The sequence below is a fragment of the Nelumbo nucifera genome, chromosome 4 (genome assembly GCF_055504915.1).
Source record: "Nelumbo nucifera cultivar China Antique chromosome 4, China Antique-T2T, whole genome shotgun sequence".
NCBI lineage: Eukaryota > Viridiplantae > Streptophyta > Magnoliopsida > Proteales > Nelumbonaceae > Nelumbo > Nelumbo nucifera.
In genome coordinates, this window is record NC_142652.1 from 92743055 (window position 1) to 92756142 (window position 13088).

At 35.2% G+C, this 13088-nt stretch overlaps 1 long non-coding RNA gene across 3 annotated transcripts; it reads right to left on the minus strand.

Moving 5' to 3' along the window:
• Positions 1-1946: 1946 nt before the first annotated feature.
• Positions 1947-5433, minus strand: LOC104586574 (uncharacterized). Of its 3 annotated transcripts, none has more exons than XR_016085288.1 (4): positions 5038-5433; positions 4822-4900; positions 2752-2820; positions 1947-2656 (listed from the first exon to the last, which is right to left on the minus strand). It is a non-coding gene; the product is annotated as an uncharacterized LOC104586574 (long non-coding RNA). The 3 variants fall into 3 exon arrangements; XR_016085287.1 differs by having other exon boundaries at positions 1947-2143; positions 5038-5432; XR_016085286.1 differs by having other exon boundaries at positions 1947-2820; positions 5038-5431.
• Between the last annotated feature and the right edge of the window lie 7655 nt (positions 5434-13088).

Below are 13088 nucleotides of genomic sequence, written 5' to 3' on the forward strand. Positions count from 1 at the left end.
AAATGCTTCACATGCAACATCCCTTTAACAGTTGAATGAGACTCTAAAGTCTAAAGATATCATCTTGTGATGATTAATACAGAACATTAAAAATGTCCACTATTACAACTAGGGCACTGGAGTCAATCCCCTTGCTTAACAAGTTCACTTAACTTGCCTGCTGGTATTCACCATCCATTCTACCCTGCCTTTGGGCTTTAAAGTCCCCATCTGCTGACTACCCACACAAGGCTACAACACTACAGCCACACATCAAGAGCATCTCCCTATGTATGTTCCCCATGTGCAGCTATAGTGTCTTGTGGGTAGGGCGTGGGCAAGGTTCAAAGTATCCTACGTATCGGCAAGCAATTGATACTAAACCAATTTTCAGCATAAAAACTAAAAAACATAATGTTTTGTGGTATCAAAATGCTTGATGCGCATGTTCATGCATATCAGGTGTATCAATACTTTAAACCATGGGTGTGGGTAGAAGATCCCAGCTTAGGCTTTAGCTGAAAACTAATATTCCTTTTTATCGTTACGTAAGATCGTGGGTTCAAGTAGGAGTGGCAATTTTTTACCCAACCAGCTGAACCAACCCAACCCACCCAATATCTAACCCGTCTATTTACTTGGCAGATTGGAAATGGGTAGATCACCCATTGGGTCAATTTGAATGGGTTAGGTCGGGTTGGATTGTGGATAACCATTGGGTTAACCACTAAAGATGTAAGTATTAATTCCTTAACCATTCTTTTTTTAATTTTCTTAATTTGAATGAAATAATTCATAATTAATGCATTAATTATTGACTAAAATTAATTTTGTCGCGAATAGACACACTTCAACCAAATCGACATAAACCCAAATCAACTTGACCCGAGTCTGAACCAGCTCAACTTGGTCTAAATATGAACAAACCCGATCACCTTGGTTCGATTCGTTTGGGTCAATCAGCCTAGTTTGAACCCAAGCCAACCCAAGGTAGGCCAATCCAGGTTGACCCGAATTCGAAATGGGGCCAAACTGCATGGTTCAGCACGGACCCGGTCCGGCCCGACCCAAAATCCGCCCCAGCCTGCTTTGACCCGGTTTGGATTGTTTGATCCGGCTCATATCTGTACAATCTGACCCGAATATGGACCAATCCAATTTACTTCCATTGACCTGCTTTGGGCCAATCGGTTCAGTCCCAAACCCGTGCACAAACCTAATATGGACTGGTCCAAATCAATCTGCCATTGACTAAATCGATCCGGTCTCATCCGACCGGACTAATCCAAATCCAAATCAATCTGCCATTGGTCTAACCGGTTTGAACCTAAGTTGTTCGGTCAAACCCAAAACCCAAACATAGTCAAATGGCTTCATCGCTTGTATGAAAATAGCATGCATGCAATGTGATTTGAACCTTCACCACTTGTGTAAATAGCAATTACTATTACCATCAAGCTATGACCAACTTATTTGTCAAGATGGAATTAGTTTTTTGTTTTAAGTACATAAATATAAGATTAATTGGTTTGGACGGGTTGGATTGGGTCAAAACGGGTTTGGGTTGAACCCAACCCATTTAATTTTATATAACTGGGTCATTAATGGATTGACAGGTTAGATGGGTTGGGTTGAAGCTCAACCCAAACCAAACCCAACCCATTTAATTTTATATAACTGGATTATTAATGGATTGACAGGTTAGATGGATTGGGTTGAAGCTCAACCCAAACCAAACCCAACCCAACCCGCCCAATTGCCACCGCTAAGTTCAAGTCTGAGAATCACCACTTTGTGCAAAAAAGTGGCAAAGGTTAGGACCGTATTCAGTCCACCCCTTCCAAGAGGCCAAGACCCCAGATAGTTGGGACCAACATTGGGTAATGGCCTTTTAGATCCATTTCCTCTCACAAGTGAGAATCACCTTTTTTTTTATCAAGACAAGCACTCTATAACATCACACAAGGTTAAAGAATAAATTTACGCCTTGCAGACCGAGTAGGACACAAGAAAAAAGAATCACTGAAGCACAAGATCATAACCTTGCTACAGTATTTTACAGATGATCATGCCCTCCCTGAGATGAATTGTATATGTGAAATGCAGCAATACACATTGTGAAATTACCAACAACTGTCAATGCTGCTTGCAGAGCCACCAGTACCTATAATTTGTACAGAAAAATATGAGAGAGAGAGAGAGAGGTTGCAGAATACAGATGGAATTACTGGTGGGCTTCGCATGATTGCATGCATGCTCCATGAATATGGCAGATCCAAACCGTCCACCAGGTAGGAGATCCTACAGATCAGCAAGTTCAATTCTACAGTCCACATTAGCCCTATGCCCCAACCTTGTATTGACTGTTTCCCCAACTAAAATTAGCTATTTGAATTTTCAATTTTTAATACAAAACGGCCTACCAAGAAGGGCTTATTGTGGAGACACAGCAAGCGTTTCTGGAATGAAACTTGCTCCATGAAGAGAACCCAACCAGATAATTATGTTGGGTCCTCTTGGGCTCCCAACTAGATTGCCCCATATAAAGGTTCCTTAGTTGGGTCAAGTAGAGAACCTCCTTGGATGATCTGATCCCAGCAATTTCTTTCACGTGAAGGAACCCAGCATCCAAATCCAGAGTTTTATTCATCAGACAACTGGCCCCATGCATGAGAAACTATACAAGAGAGGGGAAAAATAAAATCTGGGCTAAACTATCAAGTTCTAAACAAGCATCTTCACCTACATAATAAAGAAAACATGTTTGCTTACCTCAAGAGACTCGGAATGATAGAAGAAATGCCATGTGCATACACAAAATACCCCACCTAGCAGGGGTACCTAAACCAGTTAAGATTTAAATTCAGAAAAGTCCATTAGAGGGGAAAAACTGAACCACATGTAGAAATATCACATTATTTTACAGGTAAAACTTTCTGAACATTTAGCCACTGGAAATTGTAAAACCAAGCATGCCTTTTGTTCCACTAATTCTGCAATGCCTTGAGGAAAGAACAAATTAAAGAAAAAGTTGCATGAACTATGAAGAGATATCCTGGTTTAAGAAGTATTTGTGTGTTAGACTTAGTGGTTAGTAGTTATGAGTTCTTTTGACCAAGGGGAGATTGGCAAATATAAGGTCCAACATTGCTAATTTTCTTTTCTGTTTTCTTACTCCTCATCGTGGAATAATTTGAATTACCCCTGGGTTTCAACTCTAGCTATCATGCTAAACATAGATCCCCCAATACCTAAAGAATATTTTCCTGATAACTTTTCTCACTGGTTCATTGCATATGTACACAGTAAGCATTAGTGTTTCCCTTAAAATGTGAAAAAGTTCCTCTCTTATTGTTATGTGAAAAACTTCCAATTCTTAGAAACCAAAAAACTAAACCCTTTCAAGTCTCAAAATCTAATCCATAACCATCTTTTTTTCCTTCAGATAATATGAAAAAAAAAACAGCAAAACTCACTTTTTTGATGACAAAGGAAATTTTTATTAAATGAAAAAAAAAAAAAGAGAAGAGGACAAGACAAGGTGATAAGTAATCAACCAAGAGAGAACTAATCTAAAAACATCCCACTCTCTCATGTAAAGATCCATTGATAATATCATTGATTGATTAACTCAATGCATTTAAAGCAAGATGCACACAAAGTGCAAGGGGTTCCCAGAGCCTGAGATACAAGGAAAGGCATGTCTGAAGAAAGTGAGGCTTCATTGTTGGGGAAAAAATCAAAAGAAAAGCTTTATATTATGAAAATAAAAATTCTGAAAAAAAAATCAAAAGAGCCTATCAGCTAAACTTGTTAGAGAATTTTGCCATTAACACTAAGGTAGTAACTGTTTAAACATCATAGGTACAATCCACAATGTAGTTAATTATCTATTCAAGGCACGACTAGGCCCCCTTGGCTGGCCATCTTGCCTAAATGCTTTGTTTATAGCAACAAGGCACCTGTCTAGGCAACAAGGTGCATGTCTAGGCATTACTTTGTTTTAAAGTTTCACTATTGAAATTTAAAATATCCAAGGGGAGAATGGTTTCTTTTTCTTCTCTCTCTCTCTCTCTCTCTCTCTCTCTCTCTCACACACACACACACACATATATAAAATTATAGCCTTCTTTAGTTGCTCATTTGATATGCAATTGCTTTATTTAATACTTGTTATATTAGTATTATTTTTGAAAGTATTGAAAATGAAATCAACATATTTGAAATATCATTAATTGTCCTAGATATGATGACTTACCATGTTTTGAGAAGAAATTTAGTGTTCTTAGTAAAGAGAATTGCTATTTTTTCAAATAAGATGCATCATCCATGAATAATGATGAATGGTATATAAAACTAGGGAAATAGGCAGAACTAAGTTTTTTTTTTTATGAAATTGTTATCACTCTAGGCAATTAAGGACTAAGTGCCCTCAGCCAGAATCGCATGACAACTATGCTTGGTGCACCTTTGGTTTACCTAAAGATTGGTGTTACAAGGAATAATAAATTTAGCCATTTAGTGCCAAGGAGTCAATATGTTTCCCTGCTCAGTCCTCTCTTGTTTGATTACCAATTCAAGTAAATCATCTTCCTATTAGCTCACAGTTACTGAAGGAGCTCAAACCTACATGCATATTTTTCTTCAAAGTGTTGTCCTTCTCACTTAATTCTATAGACCCAGAAAAGAAACACTCTTCTCACACCGACGGTGCCCACTGATATCAGCAAATCCCGCAAAAATTTCACAGCAGGAACTCCATGTACATGACAAATTATCAGAACACATCACAAGAAAACGGAAAATTCAAGGAAAGAAATTGAGGGGGGATGTCTCTCTTACCATACCCCAAGAGAACCCCTTCCAAGATTCATACTCAGATTTCTCTCCATATTGCCAAACCAAAGCCATAGCTGTAATCCTTCAGCAAGAGAGAGAAAACCCAATAATTTAAACAAACAAATAGAAAAAAGAATCCAATACCTCACAAAGTCAATGTAAAAACAGTACTAAAAATGCCCAAAAAAGTATTGACGAGTGAGAAAATAATATTGTCACCATTCCACAACGCTGGAGACATGAATAGCCCACGTCGGCAGCGAGAGTGCATTAGCAGGTTCGTTGAGTTGGAGAAAAGAAGGGAATTCGGCAGCAGAGGCGGCTCAGCCAAGGGTTAAGGCTAATCTTGCTCCAATGAGAGCTAGTACGGACCTTACGGTTCTGTGATTGCGATGAATATCGTGGATGATGGGTTTCGAGGTTTGTCTACATCTCCAGCGAGCGGTCGACAATGGCGGAAGGTGGGTTACAGTTGAAGGGATTGAAGTGCTAGTTGGTTTGTAACAGTAAGAAGCCAAGGGCTTCAGAGAATACAACAATGCTGCAGTCGTCATGGTCGTAATATGTAGCCTGTATTGTTGGGATGATGATCAAACAACCACTGAAAGCCAAAAACTTTGGAAAATACAACAGGCTGTGTTTGGTTTGAAAGAATAGGTTGGGAAAGGATGGGAAAAGTAGGGAAACATGTTTAAGGGCCTAAGGGCAAATTGCATAAGTACCGTACGCTGCATTTGGAGTTTGAGACTAGGGGTGCAATTTGGGCGGTCCCAACCCGAGCCCGAACCGGCCCAGCCCGAAATTTTAGGCTTGGATTTTTGGTCCTTGGGCTGGGCTCGGGCTCAAGAAATTGATCTTTTTTATTTTCCAGGCTGGGCCTGGGTTTAGCCTTTAGGTAGCCCAGACCCGGCCTGAGCCCCACCCAACTATACACATATGTATATATGTTAATTTTGTATATATATATTTGCATAAAAACATATATATGTATAATTTTAGAGTAGGTTCATTGACCAACCCGAGCCCAACCCGAGTTCATCAAATTATAGTGCGGGCTGGGCTCAAATTGGGAAAATCAGGCTTGGTCCGGGCTCAGGCCTTAAGTTCAAATTTTAGGGTCGAGCCCAGGTTGATCATAAACCCGGCCCAACCCACCCCTTGCACCCCTATTTGAGACTTGAGAGTCCGCGTCTGATCCTATTTGTTGGATTCGTATATATATAACATATTTATCTATAAAAAGACATGTATGTATTAATATACTTATTTATAAATATGTTTATATAAACTTTTGTGTTTTTTCTTTTAATAATTTATTAAATTTTTCATAATTTGAATCGAATCGGATCATATTCAGATATTTGACATCCTTTAAGGGATTTGGATTCAAATCACCATTAGTGAGATCCAATCAGATTTCAGATTCTATTATCGGATCAGATTCGGATATATACCCTGATTCAAATCTGATCCAATCTATTTGCATCACTAGACGTCTCTGTCCAACAAAACACATTTCAAATCCCTACCAAAATGATCAAACACCCACATATCATACATGGAGTTCGGATAAACTACCAATACACGATGTTAATAACATCCCAACCAGCGACTTCAACCATACATGGGGAACATCTCTCCGTGAATGACAAGAGAAATACTCTCAATGTGTGGCTGCAGTGGGTGGTTGGGACTATAATGATAGCGTTTGTTGATAGCATATCCCTACCCTCATACATGGCGGATTCGACTTTTATGATGAGATCAAATCTGCCCCCCCATAATGTCCCACAGCACATGAGAACATCTCCCGGTGATAATACCAAAAATAATAATATCATCAGAAGATATTTCCAATATACGGCGGGGATGTGCTGTGGGACATTGTGGGAGCTGATTTAATCTCTTTTATGATGGATCCAGTATCACGTTGAAATATCAAATGTGCAGTGTCAGATCATAAGGCGTTGGAACATGTTTGGTTGGTAGGAATTCTCAACTTGTACTTTGGATGGAAATCTCACCTTAGGGCCTAAATCTGTCGTTTTTGTACCGAAGCTTCCAAAAATATACATATTTTTTATTGCCAAATATATACATGTAAGTTCAACTATATTAAATGAATACTACAGTGAGGGGTAAAATTAGGAAAATACCCACGTTATAATTTCTATTTTTCATTGTTCATCTTTCTTCTACATTAAGACCATAAACACAAATCAGTAGTCGTAAAGTAAGCCTCTGAAAGTAAGATCACCCCCAATGATCGCCAGTTTGTATCTGAAATCCAAATGTAAAAGAAGTTGAATAGTGAAAAAACAGAATCAAAACATGGGTTTTTTGTAAATCTACTCCTCACTATAATGTTAAGTTGATAAAATTGGACTTAAAATTATATTTGGTTTGAAGGAAAAAGTAGGAAAAGGAAAAGAAATGTAAGGAAATGTAAGAAAACCTTTACAAAGTTTTTATATGTTTCTCTACCTTTTCCTTCTTTTTCCTATCTTTTCGATTTCATTATATTTCCCTACCTTTTCCTTCCTTTCCCTACCTTTCCTTCAAACCAAGCATAGCTTAAATGTATATTTCTGGAAATTCATATACTAAAGCGGCACCTTTGAAAGTTCAGACCCTAAAGTGAGAGTGTGAGACTACCCCATAGTATCGGATACTTACTCAATCTCTAAATAGGGTTGTTATTCCATCACATCTGCGTCCCATCTGATTATCAAATCTTTGAATCTAAATCCCATCTAAAATCAAATTATAACTAACTAGCACTAATGTTTCATATTTTGGCACGATACACCATATACGAAGCATAAGTATCATATCTTTTAATGCTTGATACAAGATGTGGTGAAAAATTGGTGGCATCGTCTTGTTTTCACCATATCAGACTATATTGCGATGTATCAAGGGCGTACAAATCAATATGGTACGAAAAAGATACGGACAAAAAAAATAAAAGGGGAAAGAAGCTTTCCATCCCCTTAAATAAGCATTTTTTTCACTCCACAAATGACTCTAAAACTTTAAAACCTCATTTATTGAGTGTTAGATATGCAAAAAAAATAAAAAAGAAAAAAAAAACGAAAGAAACAAGTGTTAATTATAAATCCTTTTGAAGTTTTTCAAGTTTTGAAAAATATTGCAAAAATAGGTAAGCTTTTTCAAATTTTCATAATATCTTGTAATTTTTTTTACTTGAATGCTTGGAAATGTTTAAATTTATGTTGATCTACATTTTTTATATTCAAAATCACATTTTTTTGTGTTATGAGTAGATCTATGAAAATTTTATGAAGAAGATTTGGGGAAATATAAAATAACAAAAAAATTTGAAAATGTATTTTTCTATTTACCTATAAAGACTTAGTATGTTTTAAATCTATGGATCATCTATCATATCCATAGAGCAATTGAAATTTCCTTTTCAATATTTAATTCATTTTTATATTTTTAAAATTAAAAAATAATTTATTAATTAATTATATTTTGTGATATAATAACGAGAATTGAATATATTATAGATTTATGGATAATCTATCATATCCATAGAACAATTTAAATGTCTTCTTTGATAATTATTTTTTGAATATATTGTACAATGTTTATTTATTTTTTATTTTTATCATTTTTGAAAATAAAATATAAATAGTAATTATTTAAATAAGAAAAAAATTATTAATTATATTTTCACTTAGAAGTTGTGCCATTGCATGTTTTATGGTTGGATAGGACAGTTAGGTTTTTCCATCCCTTAAAACTTAAGAATTATAATTTATAAATTATAGTTAAGCATATGGTTTGTTAATGAAATTATAATTGATTATAATATATTTCTTCATAAAACCATTAAAATATATTAACTTAATGTATGTACAACTCATTAAAGCCTTATATTTAGTGTTATTGATGAATTTTTATGATTTATTGAAATATTTATAATGTTTCCATGTATATCTATATATATCTTAATTTTTTTTCCAATATGTATACATATCCAAGGTGCATTCTAATACATCTCTTAAAATTGTCTTTTCATACTTTGAACCTTGAATGACCTATCCATTTATTATATATGTACAAGTCAAAAGTTTTTTAAGCCATGTATAAGTTAACAGTTATTCTCAAAATAATGGGTCAAGGTAAAAAAAAAAAAAAAAAAAAAAAAAAAAAAAAAAAAAAACTGGTGGCATAACTGATTTCCGAGTGGAACGATCCAATCGTCTTGGTCAACAATGATTTTAAAACAATTAAAGCATTTTGATTCCGACTGCAAACCAAATAGACCCTAATTATATTTTCTGATGCAAACAAGTAGGTATATATTGAAGCATCAAGATGGAAAGCATGAGGGTCATGGTCTCGACAAGGCTTTGAGGATATTACCTTGCTTCTTTTTACATGCTTCTACTCAATAAATATCCTATATACACCTAGAGCTAACAACCAAATGGCCCATAAACTAGCTACATCTACATGCTTTGGTCAAAAGGACATTGGTGTATCATCTATAAGTTTTCTCTAGCAATATATTTTTGTTTCTTGGGTTATGGGAAAAATAAAGAATTTATGATGCAAGAAATCCATTTGGTCTAGGAGCCTTCAGAGTTCAGAGCACCTATACTCATGACTACCTCTTTTGACTTCCTCTATAGTGGGAGCAGCCACCAAAAACTCATTATCATCATTCAAAATGACAGAATGAACAAATCCAAAATCCTCATCTCTAGATGTTTTGAATAAATTCAAGAAATAGTTCACAAGCACCCTTCCTAAATTCTCATGATTCCAAAACCAATTACCTTCATGTATTTGATCCAAAGCTGGAATTAATACCCACAAACCTTCATCTCTAGATGTTTTAAATAAATTCAAGAAATAATATTTTTCGACTTCAAAACATGGTCACTTTATGAAAATGGTAAGTATTCATGTCACCACAATAAACCTGATTTTTGCTTGCAGGACATTTTCAACTTACCCATATATTTCTCTTTCATTATTTCCAATTTAATAATCATATCATCCATAGTTTCATCATTCTCTTCACTCTCCAATTTCATTAATTGATAATCTATCCATTTAATTCTCTAATATATCACCAAAATTTTCCCTTATTCCATATTCAAACTTTTCTTCTAATTTTGTCTTACTTAAAATTGTGTTACTTATAACCTCTTAATTTCTTCCATTCCTCTTGAATGATCTCATTACACTCAGATTCATAGAGCCAAGCTTCAAAAAATATAAATGGTTTTGGTTTAAAATTTTCATTCGAGTTAATGAAAAATAAAATGGGCTTAGATCCCCATCTAGGGCAAGCTCTATCTTTCAAAGTGTTAAACATGTCAAGGATCTCATCTGAAACAAAAGGCACATCCAGTTTTTTTCTCCCTTCTACCCAAACTTGATTCACTATTGGACCAAGTCTTTGCACTTACACCTACATTAATTTCTCTTAAGTAAAACTTATTAATAAATTCTATAAAGATAGCTTTTGAGATATCATTAACTCTCCTTTCACCCTCCTCATAGCTATCTAACTCATCAACCTGATTGACCATGAAGTCAAGATTAAAATCTCCAATAACACAAGCATTTGCTAGCCTAATGAAATCATTCAAATTATTTGTAAATTGGTTCCAAAAGGAGAAACAATTTTTCTTACAAGGCTCAACATGCATAAAACATAATAGGGAAAATTGTAGACTTACCCGGGTCAACATTTAAAATAATGTTATAGGTTGGTTTAGAAATCAACAAAACTCTAACAACTAGCTATGCATTTCAAATTATAAAAACCCTCACCATGCCATCGGAGGCTTATGTGGTTGTTGCCAACATGGGACACTTAATCCATGTTGGATGCAGCAAAAAACCTATATTGAAATTGCCTTTAATGATGGGTTATTTGAAAAATTAAAAAAAAAAAAACGGTTTTCAATTTCTCTCCCACTCCCTCTGTCTTTCAATCTCCCTCCCACTCTCTTATTCTCATAGTCGTTTCTCTCTACTCAACGACTATGTGATTTGCAAAATGGGTTTTACATTCTTTCTGTCAATCTCTTGTTCTCTCCCTTTCTATCAATCCATCGTTCTCCCTTAATCTCTCTCATGTTGTTTCTCGATTAACTTCTCTTTCTCCCTCATTCTCTCTCTCGGTCGAGCTCTCATTCTCCCTTATTCTCTCTCTCAGCCAATCTCTCATTCTTTCTTAATCTCTATCGTTCTGTCTCAGCTTCTCTCTCACTCCCTCTCTTTTTTTTTTTCTTACACACTTGTAGGGTATTAACCAGACTGTATTAAAGCACATAAGACCAACTCAACAGAAGTTTATAATTTGATTGCACAAGTGGTTGGTCTTATGTTATGTTATATGGTCTGATTAATACCATATAAGTGTGTAAAAAATAAAAAAATAAAAAGAACAATTTATGGAGCAGGAGAGAGACTGAGAGGACACGATAGAGATTGAGATAGAATGATATATTGACCAAGAGAGAGAATGATGGAGAAGGAGAGATTGACCGAGAAAGAGAATGGGAGAGATTAAGGGAGAACGATAGATTGAGAGAGAGATTGACAAAGATGACGTAAATATAGAAATCAAAAACCATTTTTGTTTATTTTCAAATCATACTTCGTTGAACAGAAAGAGATAACTGTGAGAGTGAAAGAGTGGAAGGGAGATTGAAAGATAGAGGGAGTGGAAGAAAAACTAAAAACCCTTTTTTTTATTTTCAAATAACCCAACATTAAGGGCAATTTCGGTATAGGCTTTTTGTTGTGTCCAACATGGGTTAAGAGTATCATTTTGGCAACAACCACATAAGCCTCTGATGACATGGCAGGGGTTTTTATAATTTGAAATATAGATTCGGCTGTCAGAGCTTTGTTGGTTTTTTAACCAACTTCCAACCTAACGTTAAATGTTGAGTCGATTTAGATTATAATTTTCCCAACATAATAGCCAATTACAGTACAAAGGAAACAATTTAACTATATAGATACCATATTGGTTGGTTATAAGAGAACAAAATTCCACCAAAATATTTTCTTTCCAAAATAAAACAAAACCACTAGTTAGCCCTTCAAAAGACAAAATAAAGTTATTGCTATTAGGACACTTAAAGAGCTTTACACTTTTTTTAATTTTTTTGCTTTATCTTCCTCTACTTTTGTTTCAAATAAAAATAGAAAATTGGGGGAATTGTTTTTAACAAAATTCGTAGCTTTTGTAAAACATTTTTCCTATTAGCTCCTCTACACTTCCAAAAGAAAATGGATAAAGAATCGTGTTTCATGGCCATAGCCCAACAAAAGAGAAAACCAAACCAAACCAGCAGCCTAGAATCAAGCAAAAAAAAAGTTGCGTTTTAGTACCACTGTTTTTACCTAAAACATTTTGGGTTGATCCATACAATTTGGTTATTTATATTGTCACAACACATGTGAGAGTTACTTCAGCTAGAATGGTTATTTACCCCAGTGGAGCAAGAAACACCAACTTAATGTTTCTACAAAACAACCCAGTGTTTTTGAACCATCGTTGACTTGGACAGCCAGATCATTCAGCCCGGGAACCATTGAGGCAACCGGTTCCGTTTCACCCCTAACCCGTTCTTTGGCTAAAAACCATTGACTTAGTCAGCAACCTTCTGGTCCGGGCAGTTGAATTGTCAACCTGTTCCACTGTTCGACCCAGACAACAATTTTGGTTGTTTTCATTTTAATTATTTTTTATTTTCTTAATTTGGAATGTGCCATCCTTTCGAACTAGACAGTCAAACCACTGACCCAAAAACCAATGGCCAAAGTGATTCCGGTTCCAAGTTTATTTTTAAAACATTGAAACAGCCTCTCACATGCATTTTTACGGTATGCCTATTTCAATTATAAATAGCCTCAAATAACAATTGTATGACATTGTCTTGTTCAAGCCAAAAATGCTAATAAATTCAACCAAAGAAAGCCACTATTTTAGGAAAACTAAACAAACCACAGAAATTGGAGATAAGACACAACAAACAAGCAGCGAAAAAAAAAAACAACCAAGGAAACTAGGGAAAAAAACAAATCTTGCAGAAAATAACATACATGTAAAATAGAAAAGAAAATATTACCCCCAAAGTCGAATAAAAAATCAGAGCATAATCAACTAATTAAGGGAAGCAACACCAAAGAACATAAACCCTCACCAAACAAAGCAACTAATATGAACACAAATGACAAGAAGAATATGCTAGAGTAAATCTATCACA